A 25,723-nucleotide genomic window follows, 5' to 3' on the forward strand; every position below is an offset into this window, starting at 1 on the left:
TTCGAACAGCCAGAAGTTTACGCGGGACAGAGATGGGGGCACTGTTGCTATGCTAGGTGAGCTGCCGTGGACAGGCACTGTGCCCTTTCAGACTTACAGGTCCCCTCGCGTGGCAGAGGTCTCCTGTTGGAAGTCTGTCTGTGGTCCTCGGGGACAGTGCTTTTGATCTCTGTAAGGTCCTTGGTAGTGTCACTGTGGCAGTGGAGAAGTGCCAGAATGCATGGGGTGGGGTCGGTGTCATCAAAGCAGACATGTATGTGGTCTGTCTTCCTTGTAGTACAGTGACCCCGTGTTCGCATGATGTCTGTGGCTTCAAGTAAGGTCGAGTTGCCCTGAGGGCAGGAGGAGGGCACTTAGGACGAGGCTGTCAAGCATTTGAGCATTTCCTCCGGTTTCAGGGCCGAGAAACCTGCCGGCTGGGCGATGGGGAGGTGTGGCCGGGAAGATGATCTAGTTTTGCCGTGGGGTTCCAACCTGGGTTATGGGTGCTTAAGCCCACCACTTCCCACGTTGGGCATACACATGGGTCCACGGAACACGATTTGGCCTAGTTGGCGAGAATTGGCATTTGGGCCAAATTTCGTTAGGCCCTTGAATGGTGCCAGGCTGCATCTTGCCTGTACCCATCTGCAGGCCGGTTTCAGCCCGCCCATAGGAGTTTCCCTTGCTTCCGGAAGATGTGCTGTTAGCTGGCAGGATGTCCATGTCCACACACATGTGACACCCACGGCCGGTAGGCAGGTCTCATCTAGGTTCGTGCTTTGGTCAGAGGCATGGCTGTGGGAGAGTGGGAGTCTGTGGCCTATTTCTACAGCTCCTGGGGGTCACAGTTCTCATAAGTCTCTTGCAGCTCACAGGAGCCTTTCTTTTTCTGTTGGGAGTCCAACCAGGGTGTTGTGTATAAACTCTGGTATTTACTGTTGGAGGCCTCTGCAGAGGGCCACAGGGACACACAGAGAGCAAGACGCGTTTTCAGAGGCACACGCAGGAACCCACAATCGCGTCCTCGTGCGCAGTCGCAGTCACACACGCCCACGCGCGTGAATACACACATACAGCGTCTCACACACTGGCCACTGTACGTGCCTAACTTCCTGCAGACATGCTGTGAGACACAAATCAGTACTCGGTAAGAGATATAGGTCCTTGGGAAGCAGGTTCAGAGCAGAAACCCAGGTAAATATTCGCATGGATCATGTTCCCTGAGGACCTCGGTCCACTTCTGAAACCTCTGTTATTTCTGTCCACTTCTCAGGTGTAGTAGCTCGGCAAGGCTGGCTGTCAGCAAGAAGAAGATGACCTTCGCATACTCTGATGACTGGATGTGCTAAGAAAACTGGAAAAAGTGAGGCGAGTGCATGTTGCTGATCATGGCCGTGGATAACTCAGGACGGTAGGCATTCACTCACCCTAAGATGTGCCATTCTATATTAGGTTTTCCTCAGATGGGCCCAATGGCTGCAAGAGTGGATTGATTGTTGCTTTTGCTGAGTGGCCTGAGGACTGTGGATTCCCCAGGCTGTTGGAGTACTCCAGGGTAATGGCTCCTGTGCAGAGCCCCGCGGCAGCCCGGTTATGTTCTACAGCTTCCCAGCAGAGCTTGCATCGATGACGACACCCTTGTATGCATTCCTTGGAAAATCTGAACAAAATGAGTGAGAACACTCTACCGTCTCCTCATCGAAACTGAGGTCCAGCACGTTTCCTCTCTCGGGGGTAGGGCACAGTTAGGTGTGAGGGCCATCGTCCCCTCCTGACATGATGCAAACACCACCCAGGTCTCCAGCTTTGGAGGGGTTTCTATCTGAGAGTGGACCGTGTCTGCACATAAACTGGGTCGTCTATGAATCCCAGGTCCCTGCTGAAAGGCCGATGAGGGAATTTGAGGGGGCAGGCTCAACTGCTGATCTTCAGAGTGGGAGTGTGGACTGGGGTAGGCCCATTGAGCTTGCAGCTTGGGAGGTGTGTTTTGGCCAGTGTCACGGTTTGTGCGTGCCACTTTGGGGGTTAATTCTGGAAGCCAAAATGAGAAAGCTTCCCTGGTTGGAGCATGGAACCTCTGGCCAGGCCTGTGGCCCTCCCTGTCATTGCGTTTGGCGCATTGAGGTTCTTGGGTGCCTGGTGGGTCTGGAGCAGTCGGTGGGGCTGGCTGGGGTTGGACATTGGCAGAAGGGGGCTGATGGATTAGGCCTCAGGGGTGCCCATGTCAGCTCATCTACTGCAGCTTCTGGCACAGTGTTTGCACTAAGTGGGTCATCGTGGAGTGGGGTTAGGAACGAGTGCTGCATTTAAGCCTGCGTGGTGACTGTTGGCCTGGAGAGGAAGGTAAGACATTATGAGGACATGTCCTGTGTGATGTCGTGGGATGGGCTGTCATCATTGTGTTGCAGATGCTGGCCACGGCTTCCCAAGCATGTGTCCTGTTCGTGGTGGGCTGGCATCGGCTGCGTATGAAGGGGATGGCTTTGGCAGTTCATGAGGATTCGGTGAGGTAGGTAACATGTGATGAGTTGAGATTCCGTTGCTGGAGGGATGACTCCCAAAGGGTGTCTTGCGGGACCTAGAGAAGATAGACATGCTGAGGCGTGTGTGCCCCTCTTCTTGAGGATAGGTGAGTTATGCGAACATGCCCTTTGGCCGCTTTGTCCCTTGTTTGGGAATGTGCAAGTGAAAGTTTTTCTCCTGGAGGGCATGACGCGGCCGGCCCGTGTGTCATGCAGGCCTTTCGAACAGCCAGAAGTTTACGCGGGGCAGAGATGGGGACACTGTTGCTATGCTAGGTGCGCTGCCATGGACAGGCACTATGCCCTTTCAGAGTTACAGGTCCCCTCGCGTGGCAGAGGTCTTCTGTTGGAAGTCTGTCTGTGGTCCTCGGGGACAGTGCTTTTGATCTCTGCAAGGTCCTTAGTAGTGTCGCTGTGGCAGTGGAGAAGTGCCATAATGCATGGGGTGGGGTAGGCGTCATCAAAGCAGACATGTATGTGGCCTGTCTTCCTTGGTGTACAGTGACCCCATGTTCGCATGATGTCTGTGGCTTCAGGTAAGGTCGAGTTGCCCTGAGGGCAGGAGGAGGGCACTTAGGACGAGGCTCTCAAAAATTTGAGCGTTTCCTCCAGGTTCAGGGCTGAGAAACCTGCCGGCTGGGCGCTGGCGAGACATGGCCGGGAAGATGGTCTAGTTTCTGCTGTGGGGTTCCAACCTGGATTATGGTTGCTTAATCCTACCACTTCCCGTGGTGGGCATACCCACGGGTCCACAGAACGTGATTTGTCCTATTTGGCGAGAATTGGCTTTTGGGCCAAATATCGTTAGCCCCTTGAGTGGTGCCAGGCTGCATCTTGCCTGTAGCCATCTTCAGGTTGGTTTCAGTCCACCCATAGGAGTTTCCCTTGCTTCCGGAAGCACTGGGAGTGGCCCAAGTGCACATCAGATGTGCTGTTAGCTGGCAGGATGTCCATGTCCACACTCATGTGACACCCACGGCCGGTAGGCAGGTCTCATCTAGGTTCGTCCTTTGGTCAGAAGGCATGGCTATGCGAGAGCGGGAGTCTGTGGCCTATTTCTACAGCTCCTGGGGGTCACAGTTCTCATAAGTCTCCTGCAGCTCACAGGGGTCTTTCTTTTTCTGTTGGGAGTCCAACCAGGGTGTTGTGTATAATCTCTGGTATTAACTATTGGAGGCCTCTGCAGAGGGCCACAGGGACACACAGAGAGCAAGACGCGTTTTCAGAGGCACACCAGGAACCCACAATCGCGTCCTCGTGCGCAGTCGCAGTCGCACACGCCCACGCGCGTGAATACACACATACAGCGTCTCACACACTGGCCAATGTACATGCCTAACGTCCTGCAGACATGCTGTGAGTCACAAAACAATAATCGGTGAGGGATAGAGGTCCTTGGGAAGCAGGTTCAGAGCAGAAGCCCAGGTAAACATTCGCATGGATCATGTTCCCTGAGGACCTCGGTCCACTTCTGAAGCCTCTGTTATTTCCGTCCACTTCTCAGGTGTATTTGCTTGGCAAGGCTGGCTGTCGACAAAAAGAAGACCTTCACGTACTCTGATGCCTGGATGAGCTAAGGAAAACTGAAAAAAGTGAGGCGGGCGCATACTGCTGAGCATGGCCTTGGATTACTCAGGACGGTAGGCATTCACTCACCCTAAGATGTGCCATGCCACATTAGGTTTTCCTCAGATGGGCCCAAAGGCTGCAAGAGTGGATTGATGTTTGCTTTTGCTGAGTGGTCTGAGGACTGTGGATTCCCCAGGCTGTTGGAGTACTCCAGGGTAATGTCTCCTCTGCAGAGCCGCATGGCCTGCCTGGTTATGTTCTGCAGCTTCCCAGCATGTATTCAGATCGATGATGACACCCTTGTATGCATTCCATGGAAAATCTGAACAAAATGAGTGAGAACACTCTACAGTCTCCTTATCGAAACTGAGGTCCAGCACGTTTCCTCTCTCGGGGTTAGGGCACAGTGAGGAGTGAGGGTCATCATCCCCTCCTGACATACATGCAAATACCACCCAGTACTCCAGCATTGGAGAGGTTTCTGTCTGAGGGTGGACCGTGTCTGCACATAAACTGGGTCGTCTATGAATCCCAGGTCCCTGCTGAAAGGCCGATGAGGGAATGTGAGGGGGCAGGCTCACCTCCTGATGTTCAGAGTCAGAGTGTGGGCTGAGGTAGGTGCAGTGAGCTTGCAGCTTGGGAGGTATGTTTTGGCCAGTGTCATGGTTTTTTTGTGCCGCTTTGGGTGTTAATTCTGGAAGCCAAAATGAGAAAGCTTCCCTGGTTGGAGCCCGGAGACTCAGGCCAGGCCTGTGGCCCTCCCTGTTTTTGCGTTTGTCATGGTGAAGTTCTTGAGTGCCCAGTGGGGCTGGAGCAGTGGGTGTGTGGGGGCTGACGTTGGGCATCGGCGCAAGGGGGCTGATGGATTAGGCCTCGGTGTTGCGCTTGTCAGCTCCTGTATTGCAATTCCTGGCACAGTGTTTTCCCCCCGTGGGTCATCGTGGAGTGGGGTGAGATCCGAGTGTTGCATTTAAGCCTGCGTCGTGGCTGATGGTCTGGACAGGAAGGTAAGGCATGATAAGGACAGGTCCTACGTGATGTTGTGGCATGGGCTGTCATCATTGGGTTGCAGGCTCTGGCCTCGGCTTCTCAAGGATTTGTCATGTATGTGATGGGCTGGCATCACCTGCCTATGGAGAGGATGGCTTTGGCGGTTCACGTGGATGCGATGAGGTAGGTAACCTGTGTAGACTTGTGATCCCGTTCCCGGAGAAATGATTCCCAAAGGGTGTCTTGCGTAAGCTAGAAAAGATCGATATGCTGAGGAGTATGTGCTGGCCTGCTCGGGGTAGGTGAGGTATGCTAACATGCCCTTTGGCCACTTTGTTCCCTAGTTTGGGAGTGTGCAAAGCGAAAGTGTTTTTCCCGGAAGGCGTGACGCAGCCGGCCCATGAGGTACGGATGCCTGTCTAACAGCCAGAGGTTTATCCGAAGCAGTCCGTTGGCATGGTAGAGATGGGCGCACTGTTGTGATACCAGGTGCGCTGACCTTGACAGCCACTTTTCCCTTACTGGCTTCCAGGTCTCCTCGTGTGGCAGAGGTCTTCCGTTGGAAGTTTGTCTGTGGTCCTCGCGGACAGTGCTTTTCTCTGTGAGGTCCTCAGAAGTTTTGCTGTGGCAGTGGAGAAGTGCCAGGATGTATGGTGTGGGTTCGGCGTCATCAAAGCAGAAATGCTTGTGGTCTGTCTTCCCTGGTGTACAGTGTCCCCGTATTCGCATGTTATCTCTGGCTTCTAGTAGGGTCCAGTCGCCATGTGGGCAGGAGGAGGGCAGTGAGGACAAGGTTGCCGAGTGTTTGAGTGTTTCCTCGGGATTCAGGGCGCTGAATCCTGCCAGAGGGGAGCTGGCCGAGATGTGGCCGGAGAGGTGGCCTAGTTTTAACCGTGGGGTTTGAACCTGGGTCATGGTTACTGAAGACCACCTCTTGCCATGGTGGGCATTCCAACGGGTCCACGGAAAGTGATTTGGCCTAGTTGGCGAGAAGTCGCACTTGGGCTGAAGTCCATTAGACCCTTGAGAGGTACCGGGTTGCATCTTGTCTGCAGCCAGCAGCAGGTCATTGTCAACGCCATCCATCGGAGGTTCCCTTGCTTCCAAAAGCGCTGGGAGTGACCCCAGGTGCACATCTGATGTGCTAATAGCTAGCAAGGTCTCTAGGTCCATGTAGATGTGACACTCACGGCTGGGAGGCAGGTCTCCTCGACACTTTGTGCTTTGGTTAGAAGGCATGGCTGAGGGATAGCGGGAGTCGGTTGCCTATTTCAACAGCCTCTGGTGGTCAAAGTTAGCATATGGCCTCTTGAAGCTGGCAGGGGTATTTCTCCATTCAGTGGGGTGGTCCAAAGTCAGGGGATTGTGTATAACCTGCGACATTTACTATTCAGTGTCACTGCAGAGGGCCTCAAGGACACACAAAGACCAAGACGGGGATTCAGAGTTCCACACAGAAACCCACAAGCACATCATCGTGCGTAGTCATAGTCACACACGCGCACACGCAGGAACACACACATACACCCTCACACACAAAGGCCAACGTACATGCCTAAGTTCCTGCAGTCATGCTGTCAGACATACTTTCAGTTCTTGGTAAGGGACAGAGGTCCTTGTGAAGCAGGTTCAGGGCTCCAGCCCAGGTATATGTTAGTATAAATCATGTTCCCTAAGGACGCCCGTTCACTTCTGAATCCTGCATGATTTCTGTCCACATCTCAGGGGCAGCTGCTTGGCAAGGCTGGCCGTCAGCAAAGACAAGAGGACGTTTGTGTGGGCTGACGACTGGAGGTGCCGAGGAGAACTGGAAAAAGTGAGGCGGTCCCACGTTTCCGAGCGTAGACGTGGTTAACACAGGAAGGTAGGCGTTCAGCCACACTAAAATGTGCCTTTGGATATTAGGTGTTCCTCAGGCGGGCCCAGTGGCTTCAAGAGTAGATTGACTGTTGCTCTTGCAGAGTCGCCTGGGGGCTGTGGATTCCCCAGGGTTTTGGAGTACTACGAGGTCATGGCTCTTCTGCAGACCCGCATGGCATGCCCGGTTGTGTTCTGCAGCGTCCCAGCATGTGCTTGTTTCGATGATGACACCCCTGTATGCATTCCTTGGAAAATCTGAACAAAATGAGTGAGAACACTCTACCGTCTCCTCATCGAGTCTGAGGTCCAGCAGGTTTCCTCTCACGGGCGTACGGACAGTGAGGAGCGAGGTAGGTAACCTGCGTAGAGTTGTGATCCCATTGCCGGAGGAATGACGCCCAAAGGGTGTCTTGCAGGACGTAGAGAAGATAGACATGCTGAGGTGTCTGTGCCGCTCTCCTTGAGGATAGGTGAGTTATGCGAACATGCCCTTTGGCCACTTTGTTCCCTTGTTTGGAAATGTGCAAAGGGAAAAGTTTTTCTCCCAGAAGGCATGATGCGGCCGGCCTGTGAGGCACGCAGACCTTTCGAACAACCAGCGATTTATCTGGAGCAGTCTGTTGGTGGAACAGTGACGTGGGCACTGTTGGCGATGCCAGGTGCTCTGCCGTGGACAGGCACTGAGCCCTTTGAAGCTTCCAGGTCCCCTTGGGTGGCAGAGGTCTTCCGTTGGCAATCTGTCTGTGGTTCTCGGGGACAGTGCCTTTGATCTCTGCGAGGTTATCGGTAGCACCGCGGTGGCAGTGGAGAAGTGCCAGGATCCGTGGGGTAGGGTCCGTGTCATCAAAGCATACATGCTTACCGTCTGTCATCCCTGGTGTACAGTGTCCTGCTGTGTGCATGATGTCTGTGGCTTCCAGTAGGGTCGAGTTTCCCCGTGGGCAGGAGGAGGCACAGAGGACGAGGCTGGGAAGGATTTGTGCGTTTCCTCGGGGTTCAGGGCCGCCAACACTGCTGTCTGGGTGCTGGCGAAACACGGCAGGGATGGTAGCCTAGTTTCGGCTGTGGGGTCCGAACTTGGGTCATGGTTGCTGAAGCCCACCACTTCCTGTGGTGAGCATTCCTACGGTTCCACGGAAAGTGATTTGGCCTAGTTGGCGAGAATTGGCACATAGGCCGAATTTCGTTGGCCCCTTGAGTGGTGCCGGGCTGCATCTTGCCTGTAGCCTGCTACAGGTCTGGGTTGGCGTGACCAGCGGAGGTCCTCTTGCCTCTGGGAGTGCTGGAATTGGCCCCAAGTGCACATCAGATGTGCTACTAGCTGGCAGGATCTCCGGGTCCACGTATATGTACCACCCACGGCCGGGAGGCAAGTCTGGTTAGGTCTTTGTGCTTTGGTCAGAAGGCTTGGCTGTGGGAGAGTGGGAATCCGTGGTCTGCTTCAACAACCTCCGGGTTTCAGAGTTCACATTCAGCCTCTAGAAGCTTGAAGGGGTCTTTCTCTATTCAGGGAGGGCGGTGTCCAAAGCCAGCGCGCTGTGTATAAACTGTGGTTTTACGGTTCGGTGTCTCTGCAGAGGGCCTCAGGGACACACGGAGACCATGATGCGGATTCAGAGGAACACAGAGAATCCCGGAAGCGTGTCCTCGTGAGCAGTGACAGTCACACATGTGCACACGCGTGAACACACATATAGACCCTCTCACATACCGGGCAACGTACGTGCCTAACATTCTGCAGTCGTGCTGTCAGACAAACATTGAGTTCTCAGTAAGGCTGGAGGTCCTTGGGAAGCAGGGTCCGGGCTCGAGCCCAGGTTAACATTCACATGAATCACGTTCTCTGCAGACCCCGGTCCAATTCCGAAGCCTGCGTGATTTCTGTCCACTTCTCAGGTGCAGTTGCTGGGCAGGGGTAGCTGTCAGGAAAGGCAAGAAGAGTTTCGCGTTGTGTGATGACTGGAGGTGCTAAGGAGAACTGGAAAAGTGAGGTGGGGGCAGGTTGCTAAGCATGGTCCTGGATGACTCAGGAAGGTAGGCGTTCACCCACCCTAAGATGTGCCACTGGATATTAGGTTTTCCTCAGACGGGCCCAGTGTCTTCAAGAGTAGATTGACTGTTGCTCTTGCAGAGTGGCCTGAGGGCTGTGGATTCCCCAGGGTTTTGGAGTACTACGAGGTCATGGCTGCTCTGGAGACCTGCATGGCATGTGCGGTTGTGTTGTGCAGCGTCCCAGCACGTGCTTGGATCGATGATGACACCCTTGTATGCATTCCTTGGAAAATCTGAACAAAATGAGTGAGAACACTCTACCGTCTCCTCATCGAGTCTGAGGTCCAGCACGTTTCTTCTCTCGGGCATAGGGGACAGTGAGGAGCGGGGTAGGTAACCTGCGTAGAGCTGTGATCCCATTGCCGGAGGCATGACGCCCAAAGGGTGTCTTGCAGGACGTAGAGAAAATAGATATGCTGATGTGTCTGTGCCGCTCTCCTGGAGGATAGGTGAGTTATGCGTACATGCCCTTTGGGCACTTTGTTACCTTGTTTGGGAATGTGCAAAGCTAAAATTGTTTTTCCCACAGGGCATGATGTGTCCGGCCCGTGAGGCTCGCAGGACTTTTTTTTTTTTTTTTTTTTAAACATCTTTATTAGGGTATAATTGCTTTACAGTGGTGTGTTAGTTTCTGCTTTATAACAAAGTGAATCAGCTATACATATACATATGTTCCCATATGTCTTTCCTCTTGCGTCTCCCTCCCTCCCACTCTCCCCATCCCACCCCTCCAGGCTGTCACAAAGCCCCGAGCTAATATCCCTGTGCCTTGCGGCTGCTTCCCCCTAGCTATCTACTTTACTACGTTTGTTAGTGTGTATATGTCCATGACTCTCTCTCGCCCTGTCTAAACTCACCCTTCCCCCTCCCCATATCCTCAAGTCCGTTCTCCAGTAGGTCTGCGTCTTTATTCCTGTCTTACCCCTAGGTTCTTCATGACATTTATTCCCCTTAAATTCCATATATATGTGTCAGCATAATGGTATTTGTCTTTTTCTTTCTGACTCACTTCACTCTGTATGACAGACTCTAGGTCTATCCATCTCATTACAAATAGCTCAACTTCATTTCTTTTTAAGGCTGAGTAATATTCCATTGTGTATATGTGCCACATCTTCTTTATCCATTCGTCCGATGATGGGCACTTAGGTTGTTTCCATCTCCGGGCTATTGTAAATAGAGCTGCAATGAACATTTTGGTACATGACTCTTTTTGAATTTTGGTTTTCTCAGGGTATATGCCCAGTAGTGGGATTGCTGGGTCATATGGTAATTCTATTTGTAGTTTTCTAAGGAACCTCCATACTGTTCTCCACAGTGGCTGAACCAATTCACATTCCCACCAGCAGTGCAAGAGTGTCCCCTTCTCTCCACACCCTCTCCCGCATTTATTGTTTCTAGATTTTTTGATGATGGCCATTCTGACTGGTGTGAGATGATATCTCATTGTAGTTTTGATTTGCATTTCTCTAATGATTAATGATGTTGAGCATTCTTTCATGTGTTTGTTGGCATTCTGTATATCTTCTTTGGAGAAATGTCTATTTAGGTCTTCTGCCCATTTTTGGATGGGGTTTTTTGTTTTTTTGTTATTGAGCTGCATGAGCTGCTTGTAAATTTTGGAGATGAATCCTTTGTCAGTTGCTTCATTTGCAAATGTTTTCTCCCATTCTGAGGGTTGTCTTTTGGTCTTGATTATGGTTTCCTTTGCTGTGCAAAAGCTTTGAAGTTTCTATAGGTCCCATTTGTTTATTTTTGTTTTTATTTCCATTACTCTAGGAGGTGGGTCAGAAAGGATCTTGCTGTGATTTATGTCATAGAGTGTTCTGCCTATGTTTTCCTCTAAGAGTTTGATAGTTTCTGGCCTTACATTTAGGTCTTTAATCCATTTTGAGCTTATTTTTGTGTATGGTGTTAGGGAGTGATCTAATCTCATACTTTTACATGTACCTGTCCAGTTTTCCCAGCACCATTTATTGAAGAGGCTGTCCTTTCTCCACTGCACATTCCTGCCTCCTTTATCAAAGATAAGGTGTCCATATGTGCGTGGGTTTATCTCTGGGCTTTCTATCCTGTTCCACTGATCTATCTTTCTGTTTTTGTGCCAGTACCATACTGTCTTGATTACTGTTGCTTTGTAGTATAGTCTGAAGTCAGGGAGCCTGATCCCTCTAGCTCCTTTTTTCGTTCTCAAGATTGCTTTGGCTATTCGGGGTCTTTTGTGTTTCCATACAAATTGCGAAATTTTTTGTTCTAGTTCTGTGAAAAATGCCAGTGGTAGTTTGATAGGGATTGCATTGAATCTGTAGATTGCTTTGGGTAGTAGAGTCATTTTCACAATGTTGATTCTTCCCATCCAAGAACATGGTATATCTCTCCATGTATTTGTATCATCTCTAATTTCTTTCATCAGTGTCTTATAATTTTCTGCATACAGGTCTTTCGTCTCCTTAGGTAGGTTTATTCCTAGATATTTTATTCTTTTTGTTGCAATGGTAAATGGGAGTGTTTTCTTGATTTCACTTTCAGATTTTTCATCATTAGTATATAGGAATGCCAGAGATTTCTGTGCATTAATTTTGTATCCTGCTACTTTAGCAAATTCATTGATTAGCTCTAGTAGTTTCCTGGTAGCATCTTTAGGATTCTCTACGTATAGTATCATGTCATCTGCAAACAGTGACAGCTTTACTTCTTCTTTTCCGATTTGGATTCCTTTTATATCCTTTTCTTCTCTGATTGCTGTGGCTAAAACTTCCAAAACTATGTTGAATAAGAGTGGTGAGAGTGGGCAACCTTGTCTTGTTCCTGATCTTAGTGGAAATGCTTTCAGTTTTTCACCATTGAGGATGATGTTTGCTGTGGGCTTGTCATATATGGCCTTTATTATGTTGAGGAAAGTTCCCTCTATGCCTACTTTCTGGAGGGTTTTTATCATAAATGGGTGTTGAATTTTGTCGAAGGCTTTCTCTGCATCTATTGAGATGATCATATGGTTTTTCTCCTTCAATTTGTTAATATGGTTTATCACATGGATAGATTTGCATATATTGAAGAATCCTTGCATTCCTGGAATAAACCCCACTTGATCATGGTGTATGATCCTTTTAATGTGCTGTTGGATTCTGTTTGCTAGTATTTTGCTGAGGATTTTTGCATCTATGTTCATCAGTGATATTGGCCTGTAGTTTTCTTTCTTTGTGACATCCTTGTCTGGTTTTGGTATCAAGGTGATGGTGGCCTCGTAGAAGGAATTTGGGAGTGTTCCTCCCTCTGCTATGTTTTGGAAGAGTTCGAGAAGGATAGGTGTTAGCTCTTCTCTAAACGTTTGATAGAATTCACCTGTGAAGCCATCTGGTCCTGGGCTTTTGTTTGTTGGAAGATTTTTAATCACAGTTTCAATTTCAGTACTTGTGATTGGTCTGTTCATATTTTCCATTTCTTCCTGATTCAGTCTTGGCAGGTTGTGCATTTCTAAGAATTTGTCCATTTCTTCCAGATTGTCCATTTTATTGGCATAGAGTTGCTTGTAGTAATCTCTCATGATTTTTTTAATTTCTGCAGTGCCAGTTGTTACATCTCCTTTTTCATTTCTAATTCTATTGATTTGAGTCTTCTCCTTTTTTTTCTTGATGAGTCTGGCTAGTGGTTTATCAATTTTGTTTATCTTCTCAAAGAACCAGCTTTTCGTTTTATTGATCTTTGCTATTGTTTCCTTCATTTCTTTTTCATTTATTTCTGATCTGATTTTTATGATTTCTTTCCTTCTGCTAGCTTTGGGGTTTTTTTGTTCTTCTTTCTCTAATTGCTTGAGGTGCAAGGTTAGGTTGTTTATTCGAGATGTTTCCTGCTTCTTAAGGTGGGCTTGTATTTCTATAAACTTCCCCCTTAGAACTGCTTTTGCTGCATCCCATAGGTTTTGGGTCATTGTGTCTCCATTGTCATTTGTTTCTAGGTATTTTTTTATTTCCTCTTTGATTTCTTCAGTGATCACTTCATTATTAAGTAGTGTATTGTTTAGCCTCCATGTGTTTGTATTTTTTACAGATCTTTTCCTGTAATTGATATCTAGTCTCATGGCGTGGTGGTCAGAAAAGATACTTGATACAATTTCAGTTTTCTTAAATTTACCAAGGCTTGATTTGTGACCCAAGATATGATCTATCCTGGAGAATGTTCCATGAGCACTTGAGAAAAATGTGTATTGTGTTGTTTTTGGATGGAGTGTCCTATAAATATCAATTAAGTCCATCTTGTGTAATGTATCATTTAAAGCTTGTGTTTCTTTATTTATTTTCATTTTGGATGATCTGTCCATGGGTGAAAGTGGGGTGTTAAAGTCCCCTACTATGAATGTGTTACTGTCGATCTCCCCTTCTATGGCTGTTAGTATTTGCCTTATGTATTGAGGTGCTCCTATGTTGGGTGCATAAATATTTACAATTGTTATATCTTCTTCTTGGATCGATCCCTTGATCATTATGTAGTGTCCTTCTTTGTCCCTTTTAATAGTCCTTATTTTAAAGTCTATTTTGTCTGATATGGGAATTGCTACTCCAGCTTTCTTTTGGTTTCCATTTGCATGGAATATCTTTTTCCATCCCCTTACTTTCAGTCTGTATGTGTCTCTAGGTCTGAATTGGGTCTCTTGTAGACAGCATATATAAGGGTCTTGTTTTTGTATCCATTCAGCCAATCTGTGTCTTTTGGTGGGAGCATTTAGTCCATTTACATTTAAGGTAATTATCGATATGTATGTTCCTATTCCCATTTTCTATATTGTTTTGGGTTCGTTATTATAGGTCGTTTCCTTCTCTTGTGTTTCTTGTCTAGAGAAGTTCCTTTAGCATTTGTTGTAAAGCTGGTTTGGTGGTGCTGAACTCTCTCAGCTTTTGCTTGTCTGTAAAGGTTTTAATTTCTCCATCAAATCTGAATGAGATCCTTGCTGGGTAGAGTAGTCTTGGTTGCAGGTTTTTCTCCTTCATCACTTTTAGTATGTCCTGCCACTCCCTTCTGGCTTGTAGGGTTTCTGCTGAGAGATCAGCTGTTAACCTTATGGGGATTCCCTTGTGTGTTATTTGTTGTTTTTCCCTTGCTGCTTTTAATATGCTTTCTTTGTATTTAATTTTTGACAGTTTGATTAATATGTGTCTTGGCGTATTTCTCCTTGTATTTATCCTGTATGGGACTCTCTGTGCTTCCTGGACTTGATTAACTATTTCCTTTCCCATATTAGGGAAGTTTTCAACTATAATCTCTTCAAATATTTTCTCAGTCCCTTTCTTTTTTTCTTCTTCTTCTGGAACCCCTATAATTCGAATGTTGGTGCGTTTAATGTTGTCCCAGAGGTCTCTGAGACTGTCCTCAGTTCTTTTCATTCTTTTTTCTTTATTCTGCTCTGCAGTAGTTATTTCCACTACTTTATCTTCCAGGTCACTTATCCGTTCTTCTGCCTCAGTTATTCTGCTATTGATCCTATCTAGAGTACTTTTAATTTCATTTATTGCGTTGTTCATCGTTGCTTGTTTCATCTTTATGTCTTCTAGGTCCTTGTTAACTGTTTCTTGCATTTTGTCCATTCTACTTCCAAGATTTTGGATCATCCTTACTATCATTATTCTGAATTCTTTTTCAGGTAGATTGCCTATTTCCTCTTCATTTGTTAGGTCTGGTGGGTTTTTATCTTGCTCCTTCATCTGCTGTGTGTTTTTCTGTCTTCTCATTTTGCTTATCTTACTGTGTTTGGGGTCTCCTTTTTGCAGGCTGCACGTTCGTAGTTCCCGTTGTTTTTGATGTCTGTCTCCAGTGGCTAAGGTTGTTTCAGTGGGTTGTGTAGGCTTCCTGGTGAAGGGGACTAGTGCCTGTGTTGTGCTGGATGAGGCTGGATCTTGTCTCTCTAGTGGGCAGGTTCACGTCTGGTGGTGTGTTTTGGGGTGTCTGTGGCCTTATTATGATTTTAGGCAGCCTCTCTGCTAATGGGTGGGGTTGTGTTCCTGTTTTGCTAGTTGTTTGGCATAGGTTGTCCAGCACTGTGGCTTGCTGGTCGTTGAGTGAAGCTGGGTGCTGGTGTTAAGATGGAGGTCTCTGGGAGATTTCCGCCATTTAATATTATGTGGAGCTGGGAGGTCTCTTGTTGACCAGTGTCCTGAAGTTGGCTCTCCTACCTCAGAGGCAGAGCCCTGACTCCTGGGCTGGAGCACCAAGAGCCTTTCATCCACACGGCTCAGAATAAAAGGGAGACAAAGTAGAGAGAATTAGTTGAAGTATGAGGAAAGAAAGAAGGAAAGGAGGAAAGGAAGGAAGGAAGAAAGAAGCAAAGAAGGAAAGAAAGGAGGGAGGGAGGGAGGGAGGAAGGAAGGAAGGAAGGAGGGAAAGAAGGAGAAAATGTAGAGAGAATTAGTAGAAGTATGAGGAAAGAAAGAAGGAAAGGAGGAAAGGAAGGAAGGAAGAAAGAAGCAAAGAAGGAAAGAAAGGAGGGAGGGAGGGAGGGAGGAAGGAAGGAAGGGAGGAGGGAAAGAAGGAGAAAATGTAGAGAGAATTAGTAGAAGTATGAGGAAAGAAAGAAGGAAAGGAGGAAAGGAAGGAAGGAAGAAAGAAGCAAAGAAGGAAAGAAAGGAGGGAGGGAGGGAGGGAGGAAGGAAGGAAGGGAGGAGGGAAAGAAGGAGAAAATGTAGAGAGAATTAGTAGAAGTATGAGGAAAGAAAGAAGGAAAGGAAGAAAGGAAGGAAGGAAGAAAGAAGCAAAGAAGGAAAGAAAGGAGGGAGGGAGGGAGGGAGGGAGGAAGGGAGGAAGGAGGGAAAGAAGGAAAAAAGAAAGAAAGAAGATACAGTAAAAATAAAATAAAGTATAATATAGTTATTGAATTAAAAAATATTTAGAAAAAAAAAAGGGCCGGATAGAACCTTAGGACAAATGTTGGAAGCAAAGCTACACAGAGAAAATCTTACACAGAAGCATACACATACACGTTCAGAAAAAGAGGTAAAGGGGGAAAAATCATAAATCTTGCTCTCAGAGACCACCTCCTCAATTTGGGGTGATTCGTTGTCTAAAGGAGGGAAGGAAGGAAGGAAAGAAAGAAAGAACGAAGGTAAAGTATAATAAAGTTATTACAATTAAAATTAATTATTAAGAAAAAAAAATTTTTCTTAAAAAACCATGGATGGATAGAGCCCTAGGACAAATGGTGGAAGCAAGAGTATACAGACAAGATCTCACACAGAAGCATACATGTACACATTCACAAAAAGAGGAAAAGGGAAAAAAATCACAGATCTCGCTCCTAAATTCCACCTCTTCAATTTGGGATCACTCCCTGTCTATTCAGGTATTCCACAGATGCAGGGTATATGAAGTTGATTGTGGAGCTTTAATCCGCTGCTTCTGTGGCTGCTGGGAGAGATTTCCCTTTCTCTTCTTTGTTCTCACAGCTCACAGGGGCTCAGCTTTGGATTTGGCCCTGCCTCTGCGTGTAGGTCGCTGGAGGGCGTCTGTTTTTTGCTCAGACAGTATGGGGTTAAAGAAGCCGCTGATTCGGGGGCTCTGGCGCACTCAGGCCGGGGGGGAGGGAGGGGCACTGCCTGCGGGGTGGGCCTGCGGCGGCAGAGGCCAGCGTGACGTTGCTCCAGCCTGAGACCCGCTGTGCGTACTCCCGGGGAAGTTGTCCCTGTATCCCGGGAACCTGGCAGTGGCGGGCTGCACAGGCTCCGTGGAAGAGGGGTGTGGAGAGTGACCTGTGCTCGCACACAGGCCCCTTGGTGGCGGCAGCAGCAGCCTTAGCGTCTCCCGCCCGTCTCTGGGATCCGCGCTTTTAGCCGCGGCTCGCGCCCGTCTCTGGGGTTCGCGCTTTTAGCCGCGGCTCGCGCCCGTCTCTGGAGTTCCTTTAAGCAGCGCTCTTAAACCCCTCTCCTCGCGCACCAGGAAACAAAGAGGGAAGAAAAAGTCTCTTGCCTCTTCGGCAGGTGCAGGCTTTTCCCCGAACTCCCTCCCGGCTAGCCGTGGTGCACTAACCCCTTCAGGCTATGTTCAAGCCGCCAATCCCAGTCCTCTCCCTGCGCTCCGTCCAAAACCGAAACCCGAGCCTCAGCTCGCAGCCCCGCCCGCCCCGGCGGGTGAGCAGACAAGCCTCTCGGGTTGGTGAGTGCCGGTCGGCACCGATCGTCTGTGCAGGAATCTCCCCGCTTTGCCCTCCACACCCGTCGCTGTGCACCACTCCGCGGTCCCGAAGCTCCCCCCTCCGCCTCCCGCAGTCTCCACCCGCGGAGGGGCTTCCTAGTGTGTGGAAACTTTTCCTCCTTTACAGCTCCCTCCCACTGGTGCAGGTGCCGTCCTTATTCTTTTTTCTCTGTTTTTTCTTTTTTTCTTTTGCCCTACCCAGGTACGTGGGGAGTTTCTGGCCTTTTGGGAGCTCTGAGGTCTTCTGCCAGCCTTCAGTAGGTGTTCTGTAGGAGTTGTTCCACGTGTAGATGTATTTCTGTTGTATCCGTGGGGAGGAAGGCGATCTCCGCGTCTTACTCTTCCGCCATCTTCCCACAAAACCTCGCAGGAATTTCAAAGAGCCAGAGATTTATCTGGAGCAGTCTGTTGGTGGAACAGCAACGCGGACACTGTTGCGATGCCAGGTACGCTGCCGCAGACAGGCACTGTGCCCTTTGAAGTGTCCAGGTCCCCTTGAGTGGCAGAGGTCTTCCGTTGGCAATCTGTTTTTGGTTCTCGGGGACAGTGCCTTTGGTCTCTGTGAGGTTCTCGGTAGTGTCACTGTGGCAGCGGAGAAGTGCCAGGATCCGTGGAGTAGGGTCAGTGTCATCAAAGCAGGCATGTTACAATCTCTCACCCCTGGTGTACAGTGTCCCCCTTTTTGCACGGTATCTGTGGCTTCTAATAGGGTTGAGTTGCCCCGTGGGCAGGAGGAGGCCACGGAGGACGGGGCTGGCCAGGATTTGTGCGTTTCCTCAGGGTTCAGGGCCGCCAACCCTGCTGGGTGGGTGCTGACAAAACATGGCAGGGATGGTAGCCTAGTTTCGGCTGTGGGTTCTGAACAAGAGTTATGGTTGCTGAAGCCCACCAATTCCTGTGGTGGGCATTCCTATGGGTCCACAGAAAGTGATTTGGCCTAGTTGGCCAGAATTGGCACATAGGCCGAATTTCGTTAGCCCCTTGAGTGGTGCCGGGCTGCATCTTGCCTGGAGCCTGCTGCAGGTCAGAGTCGGCCCAACCAGCAGAGGTTGTCTTGCCTCCGGGAGTGCTGGAAGTGGCCCCAATTGCACATCAGACATGCTACTAGCTGGCAGCTTCTCCGGGTCCACGTATATGTCACACCCACGGCCGGGAGGCAAGCCTGGTTAGGTCTTTGTGCTTTGATCACAAGGCTAGGCTGTGGGAGAGCGGGAATCCGTGGCCTACTTCAACAGCCTCCGGGTTTCAGAGTTCGCATTCAGCCTCTTGAAGCTTGAAGGGGTCTTTCTCCATTCAGGGGTGTCTGTGTCCAATGCCAGCATTCTGTGTATAAACTGTGGCTTTTACGCTTCGGTGTTTCTGCAGAGGGCCTCAGGGACACACGGAGACCAAGATGCAGTTTGAGCGGAACACAAAGAAGCCCAGAAGCACGTCCTCGTGAGCAGTGACAGTCACACCCACGCACACGCGTGAACACACACATAGACCCTCTCACATGCCGGGCAACGTACGTTCCTAACATCCTGCAGTCGTGCTGTCAGACAAACATTAAGTTCTCAGTAAGGGTAGAGGTCCTTGGTAAGCAGGGTCTGGGCTCAAGCCCAGGTAAACATTGGCATGAATCACGTTCTCTGACTGGGCTCAAGCCCAGGTAAACATTGGCATGAATCACGTTCTCTGAGGACCCCGGTCCAATTCTGATGACTGCGTGATTTATGTCCACTTCTCAGGTGCAGTTCCTGGGGAGGGGTGGCCGTCAGGAAAGGCAAGAAGACGTTCACGTTGTCTGATGACTGGAGGTGCTAAGGAGAACTGGAAAAGTGAGGTGGGGGCCGGTTGCTAAGCATGGTCCTGGATGACTCAGGAAGGTAGGCGTTCACCCACCCTAAGATGTGCCACTGAATATTAGGTTTTCCTCAGACGGGCCCAGTGGCTTCAAGAGTAGATTGACTGTTACTCTTGCAGAGTGGCCTGAGGGCTGTGGATTCCCCAGGGTTTTGGAGTACTACGAGGTCATGGCTCCTCTGGAGACCCGCATGGCATGCGTGGTTGTGTTGTGCAGCGTCCCAGCACGTGCTTGGATCGATGATGACACCCTTTTATGCATTCCTTGGAAAATCTGAACAAAATGAGTGAGAACACTCTACCGTCTCCTCATCGAGTCTGAGGTCCAGCACGTTTCCTCTGTCGGGGGTAAGGCACAGTTAGGAGTAAGGGCCATCGTCCCCTCCTGACATGCATGCAAATACCACCCAGGGCTCCAGCATTGGAGGGGTTCCTGTCTGAGGGTGGTCCGTGTCTGCGCATAAACTGGGTCGTCTATGAATCCCAGGTCCCAGTTGAAAGGCCGTTGAGGGAATGTGAGGGGGCAGTCTCACCTGCTGATCTTCAGAGTCGGAGTGTGGGCTGAGGTAGGTTCAGTGAGCTTGCAGCTTGGGAGGTATGTTTTGGCCAGTGTCACGGTTTGTGCGTGCTGCTTTGGGGGTTAATTCTGGAAGCCAAAATGAGAAAGCTTCCCTGGTTGGAGCCCGGAGACTCAGGCCAGGCCTGTGGCCCTCCCTGTTTTTGCATTTGTCATGGTGAAGTTCTTGAGTGCCCAGTGGGGCTGGAGCAGTGGGTGTGTGGGGGCTGACGTTGGGCATCGGCGCAAGGGGGCTGATGGATTAGGCCTCGGTGTTGCGCTTGTCAGCTCCTGTATTGGAATTCCTGGCACAGGGTTTTCCCCCCGTGGGTCATCATGGAGTGGGGTGAGATCCGAGTGTTGCATTTAAGCCTGCGTCGTGGCTGATGGTCTGGACAGGAAGGTAAGGCATGGAAAGGACAGGTCCTACGTGATGTTGTGGCATGGGCTGTCATCATTGGGTTGCAGGCTCTGGCCTCGGCTTCTCAAGGATTTGTCATGTACTTGATGGGCTGGCATCACCTGCCTATGGAGAGGATGGCTTTGGCGGTTCACGTGGATGCGATGAGGTAGGTAACCTGTGTAGACTTGTGATCCCGTTGCTGGAGAAATGATTCCCAAAGGGTGTCTTGCATAAGCTAGAAAAGATCGATATGCTGAGGAGTGTGTGCCGGCCTCATTGGGGTAGGTGAGTTATGCAAACATGCCCTTTGGCCACTTTGTTCCCTAGTTTGGGAATGTGCAAAGCGAAAGTGTTTTTCCCGGAAGGCGTGACGCGGCCGGCCCATGAGGTACGGATGCCTATCTAACAGCCAGAGGTTTATCCGAAGCAGTCCGTTGGCATGGTAGAGATGGGCGCACTGTTGTGATGCCAGGTGTGCTGACCTTGACAGCCACTGTGCCCTTACTGGCTTCCAGGTCCCCTCTCATGGCAGAGGTCTTCCGTTGGAAGTTTGTGGTCCTCGGGGACAGTGCCTTTGATCTCTGTGAGGTCCTCGGTAGTATCGCTGTGGCAGTGGAGAAGTGCCAGAATGCATGGTGTGGGTTTGGCATCATCAAAGCAGACATGCTTGCGGTTTGTCTTCCCTGGTGTATAGTGTCCCCGTGTTCGCATGTTATCTGTGGCTTCCAGTAGGGTCGAGTTGCCGTGTGGGCAGGAGGAGGGCAGTGAGGACAAGGTTGCTCAGTGTTTGAGCGTTTCCTCGGGATTCAGGGCTCTGAATCCTGTCGAGGGGGAGCTGGCCGAGACGTGGCTGGAAAGGTGGCCTAGTTTCTGCTGTGGGGTTTGAACCTGGGTCGTGGTTGCTGAAGACCACCTCTTGCCGTGGTGGGCTTTCCAACAGGTCCACAGAAAGTGATTTGGCCTAGTTGGTGAGAAGTCACACTTGGGCTGAAGTCCTTTAGACCCCTGAGAGGTGCCGGGTTGCATCTTGCCTATAGCCAGCTGCAGGTCATTGTCAACGCCATCCATGGGAAGTTCCCTTGCTTCCAAAAGCGCTGGGAGTGACCCCAAGTGCACATCAGATGTGTTAGTAGCTAGCAGGGTCTCTAGGTCCACGTAGATGTGACACTCACGGCTGGGAGGCAGATCTCCTCGAGTCTTTGTGCTTTGGTCAGAAGGCATGGCTGTGGGATAGCGGGAGTCCGTGGCCTATTTCAACAGCCTCTGGGGGTCAAAGTTCTCATGTGGCTTCTTGAAGCTGGTAGGGATGTTTCTCCATTCAGTGGGGTGGTCCAAAGCCAGGGTACTGTGTATAACCTGTGACTTTTACTATTCAGTGTCACTGCAGAGGGCCTCAAGGACACACAAAGACCAGGACGGGGATGCAGAGGCTGACACAGAAACCCACAAGCGCATCATCATGCGTAGTCATAGTCACGCACGTGCACACGCAGGAACACACGCATACACCCTCACACACAACGGCCAACGTACATGCCTAACTTCCTGCAGTCATGCTGTCAGACACACTTTCAGTTCTTGGTAAGGGATAGAGGTCCTTGTGAAGCAGGTTCAGGGCTCCAGCCCAGGTAAATGTTCGCATAAATCATGTTCTCTAAGGACCCAGGTTCACTTCTGAATCCTGCGTGATTTCCGTCCACATCTCAGGTGCAGTTTCTTGGCAAGGCTGGCCGTCAGCAAAGACAAGAGGACGTTTGCGTGGGCTGACGACTGGAGGTGCTGAGGAGAACTGGAAGAAGTGAGGCGGGCCCACGTTTCCGAGCGTGGACGTGGATATTTCAGGATGGTAGGTATTCAACCACCACAACATGTGTCATTGGATATTAGGTTTTCTTCTGACGGCCCCAGTGGCTGCAAGAGTAGATTGACTGTTGCTCTTGCAGAGTGGCCTGAGGGCTGCGGATTGCCCAGGGTTTTGGAGTACTAGGAGGTCATGGCTCCTCTGCAGACCCGCATGGCATGCCCGGTTGTGTTGTGCAGCGTCCCAGCACGTGCTTGGATCGATGATGACACCCTGGTATGCATTCCTTGGAAAATCTGAACAAAATGAGTGAGAACACTCTACCGTCTCCTCATCGAATCTGAGGTCCAGCACGTTTCCTCTCTCGGGTGTTTCAGACAGTGAGGAGTGAGGGCCAGCGTCCCCTGCTGACATGCATGCAAACACCACTCAGGGCTCCAGAATTGGAGGTGCTACTGTCTGAGGTTCGACTGTGTCTGCCCGTAAGCTGGATCATGTATGAATATCAGGTCGCTGCTAGAAGACCGTTAAGGGAATGCGAGTGGGAAGGCTCTCATGATGGTCTTCAGAGTTGGATTGTGTGCCGGTGTAGGCCCAGTGAGCTTGCAGCTTGGAAAGGTGTGCTTTGGCCGGGATCACGCTTTGTGCACGCTGCTTCGGTGGTTAATTCTGGAAGCCAAAATGTGCAAGCTTCCCTGATTGGAGCATGGAGCCTCATGCCAGGCCTGTGTGGCCCTCCCTGTCTTGAGTTTGGCGTGTTGAGGTTCTTGAGTGCCCGGTGGGGCTGGAGCAGTGGGTGGGTGTGGGCTGGAGTTGGACGTTGGCGGAAGGGGGCTGATGGATTAGGCCTCAGTGGTGCCCATGTCAGCTCATCTACTGCAGCTTCTGGCACAGTGTTTGCACTAAGTGGGTCATCGTGGAGTGGGGTTAGGAAGGAGTGCTGCATTTAAGCCTGCGTGGTGACTGCTGGCCTGGAGAGGAAGGTGAGGTATTATGAGGACATGTCCTGTTTGATGTCGTGGGATGGGCTGTCATCATTGGGTTGCAGATGCTGGCCATGGCTTCCCAAGCATGTGTCCTGTTTGTGGTGGGCTGGCATCAGATGCCTATGAAGGGGATGGCTTTGGCATCTCATGAGGATTCGGTGAGGTAGGTAACCTGTGATGAGTTGAGATTCCGTTGCTGGAGGGATGATTCCCAAAGGGTGTCTTGCGGGACCTAGAGAAGATGGACATGCTGAGGCATTTGTGCTGGCCTCCTTGGAGGAAGGTGAGTTATGCGAACATGCCCTCTGGCCGCTTTGTCCCATGTTTGGGAATGTGCAAAGTGAAAGTTTTTCTCCCGGAGGGCATGATGCGGCCGGCCCGTGTGTCATGCAGGCCTTTCGAACAGCCAGAAGTTTACGCGGGACAGAGATGGGGGCACTGTTGCTATGCTAGGTGAGCTGCCGTGGACAGGCACTGTGCCCTTTCAGACTTACAGGTCCCCTCGCGTGGCAGAGGTCTCCTGTTGGAAGTCTGTCTGTGGTCCTCGGGGACAGTGCTTTTGATCTCTGTAAGGTCCTTGGTAGTGTCACTGTGGCAGTGGAGAAGTGCCAGAATGCATGGGGTGGGGTCGGTGTCATCAAAGCAGACATGTATGTGGTCTGTCTTCCTTGTAGTACAGTGACCCCGTGTTCGCATGATGTCTGTGGCTTCAAGTAAGGTCGAGTTGCCCTGAGGGCAGGAGGAGGGCACTTAGGACGAGGCTGTCAAGCATTTGAGCATTTCCTCCGGTTTCAGGGCCGAGAAACCTGCCGGCTGGGCGATGGGGAGGTGTGGCCGGGAAGATGATCTAGTTTTGCCGTGGGGTTCCAACCTGGGTTATGGGTGCTTAAGCCCACCACTTCCCACGTTGGGCATACACATGGGTCCACGGAACACGATTTGGCCTAGTTGGCGAGAATTGGCATTTGGGCCAAATTTCGTTAGGCCCTTGAATGGTGCCAGGCTGCATCTTGCCTGTACCCATCTGCAGGCCGGTTTCAGCCCGCCCATAGGAGTTTCCCTTGCTTCCGGAAGATGTGCTGTTAGCTGGCAGGATGTCCATGTCCACACACATGTGACACCCACGGCCGGTAGGCAGGTCTCATCTAGGTTCGTGCTTTGGTCAGAGGCATGGCTGTGGGAGAGTGGGAGTCTGTGGCCTATTTCTACAGCTCCTGGGGGTCACAGTTCTCATAAGTCTCTTGCAGCTCACAGGAGCCTTTCTTTTTCTGTTGGGAGTCCAACCAGGGTGTTGTGTATAAACTCTGGTATTTACTGTTGGAGGCCTCTGCAGAGGGCCACAGGGACACACAGAGAGCAAGACGTGTTTTCAGAGGCACACGCAGGAACCCACAATCGCGTCCTCGTGCGCAGTCGCAGTCACACACGCCCACGCGCGTGAATACACACATACAGCGTCTCACACACTGGCCACTGTACGTGCCTAACTTCCTGCAGACATGCTGTGAGACACAAATCAGTACTCGGTAAGAGATATAGGTCCTTGGGAAGCAGGTTCAGAGCAGAAACCCAGGTAAATATTCGCATGGATCATGTTCCCTGAGGACCTCGGTCCACTTCTGAAACCTCTGTTATTTCTGTCCACTTCTCAGGTGTAGTAGCTCGGCAAGGCTGGCTGTCAGCAAGAAGAAGATGACCTTCGCATACTCTGATGACTGGATGTGCTAAGAAAACTGGAAAAAGTGAGGCGAGTGCATGTTGCTGATCATGGCCGTGGATAACTCAGGACGGTAGGCATTCACTCACCCTAAGATGTGCCATTCTATATTAGGTTTTCCTCAGATGGGCCCAATGGCTGCAAGAGTGGATTGATTGTTGCTTTTGCTGAGTGGCCTGAGGACTGTGGATTCCCCAGGCTGTTGGAGTACTCCAGGGTAATGGCTCCTGTGCAGAGCCCCGCGGCAGCCCGGTTATGTTCTACAGCTTCCCAGCAGAGCTTGCATCGATGACGACACCCTTGTATGCATTCCTTGGAAAATCTGAACAAAATGAGTGAGAACACTCTACCGTCTCCTCATCGAAACTGAGGTCCAGCACGTTTCCTCTCTCGGGGGTAGGGCACAGTTAGGTGTGAGGGCCATCGTCCCCTCCTGACATGATGCAAACACCACCCAGGTCTCCAGCTTTGGAGGGGTTTCTATCTGAGAGTGGACCGTGTCTGCACATAAACTGGGTCGTCTATGAATCCCAGGTCCCTGCTGAAAGGCCGATGAGGGAATTTGAGGGGGCAGGCTCAACTGCTGATCTTCAGAGTGGGAGTGTGGACTGGGGTAGGCCCATTGAGCTTGCAGCTTGGGAGGTGTGTTTTGGCCAGTGTCACGGTTTGTGCGTGCCACTTTGGGGGTTAATTCTGGAAGCCAAAATGAGAAAGCTTCCCTGGTTGGAGCATGGAACCTCTGGCCAGGCCTGTGGCCCTCCCTGTCATTGCGTTTGGCGCATTGAGGTTCTTGGGTGCCTGGTGGGTCTGGAGCAGTCGGTGGGGCTGGCTGGGGTTGGACATTGGCAGAAGGGGGCTGATGGATTAGGCCTCAGGGGTGCCCATGTCAGCTCATCTACTGCAGCTTCTGGCACAGTGTTTGCACTAAGTGGGTCATCGTGGAGTGGGGTTAGGAACGAGTGCTGCATTTAAGCCTGCGTGGTGACTGTTGGCCTGGAGAGGAAGGTAAGACATTATGAGGACATGTCCTGTGTGATGTCGTGGGATGGGCTGTCATCATTGTGTTGCAGATGCTGGCCACGGCTTCCCAAGCATGTGTCCTGTTCGTGGTGGGCTGGCATCGGCTGCGTATGAAGGGGATGGCTTTGGCAGTTCATGAGGATTCGGTGAGGTAGGTAACATGTGATGAGTTGAGATTCCGTTGCTGGAGGGATGACTCCCAAAGGGTGTCTTGCGGGACCTAGAGAAGATAGACATGCTGAGGC

At 50.5% G+C, this 25,723-nt stretch overlaps 7 non-coding genes across 7 annotated transcripts; all 7 read left to right on the forward strand.

Annotated features, from left to right (window-relative positions):
- The first annotated feature begins 1,602 nt into the window (after positions 1–1,602).
- On the forward strand, positions 1,603–1,695 carry LOC136119579 (small nucleolar RNA SNORD116). Its single transcript, XR_010655562.1, has one exon. It is a non-coding gene; the product is annotated as a small nucleolar RNA SNORD116 (small nucleolar RNA).
- A 2,660-nt stretch (positions 1,696–4,355) lies between these two features.
- Positions 4,356–4,448, forward strand: LOC136119593 (small nucleolar RNA SNORD116). Its single transcript, XR_010655574.1, has one exon. It is a non-coding gene; the product is annotated as a small nucleolar RNA SNORD116 (small nucleolar RNA).
- A 2,690-nt stretch (positions 4,449–7,138) lies between these two features.
- Positions 7,139–7,231, forward strand: LOC136119600 (small nucleolar RNA SNORD116). Its single transcript, XR_010655580.1, has one exon. It is a non-coding gene; the product is annotated as a small nucleolar RNA SNORD116 (small nucleolar RNA).
- Positions 7,232–9,168: 1,937 nt separating this feature from the next.
- Positions 9,169–9,261, forward strand: LOC136119567 (small nucleolar RNA SNORD116). Its single transcript, XR_010655551.1, has one exon. It is a non-coding gene; the product is annotated as a small nucleolar RNA SNORD116 (small nucleolar RNA).
- Positions 9,262–19,229: 9,968 nt separating this feature from the next.
- On the forward strand, positions 19,230–19,322 carry LOC136119564 (small nucleolar RNA SNORD116). Its single transcript, XR_010655548.1, has one exon. It is a non-coding gene; the product is annotated as a small nucleolar RNA SNORD116 (small nucleolar RNA).
- A 2,689-nt stretch (positions 19,323–22,011) lies between these two features.
- Positions 22,012–22,104, forward strand: LOC136119558 (small nucleolar RNA SNORD116). The gene has a single exon (XR_010655542.1). It is a non-coding gene; the product is annotated as a small nucleolar RNA SNORD116 (small nucleolar RNA).
- Positions 22,105–24,740: 2,636 nt separating this feature from the next.
- On the forward strand, positions 24,741–24,833 carry LOC136119580 (small nucleolar RNA SNORD116). The gene has a single exon (XR_010655563.1). It is a non-coding gene; the product is annotated as a small nucleolar RNA SNORD116 (small nucleolar RNA).
- The last annotated feature ends 890 nt before the right edge of the window (positions 24,834–25,723 follow it).

This window comes from Phocoena phocoena, chromosome 2, assembly GCF_963924675.1.
Source record: "Phocoena phocoena chromosome 2, mPhoPho1.1, whole genome shotgun sequence".
NCBI lineage: Eukaryota > Metazoa > Chordata > Mammalia > Artiodactyla > Phocoenidae > Phocoena > Phocoena phocoena.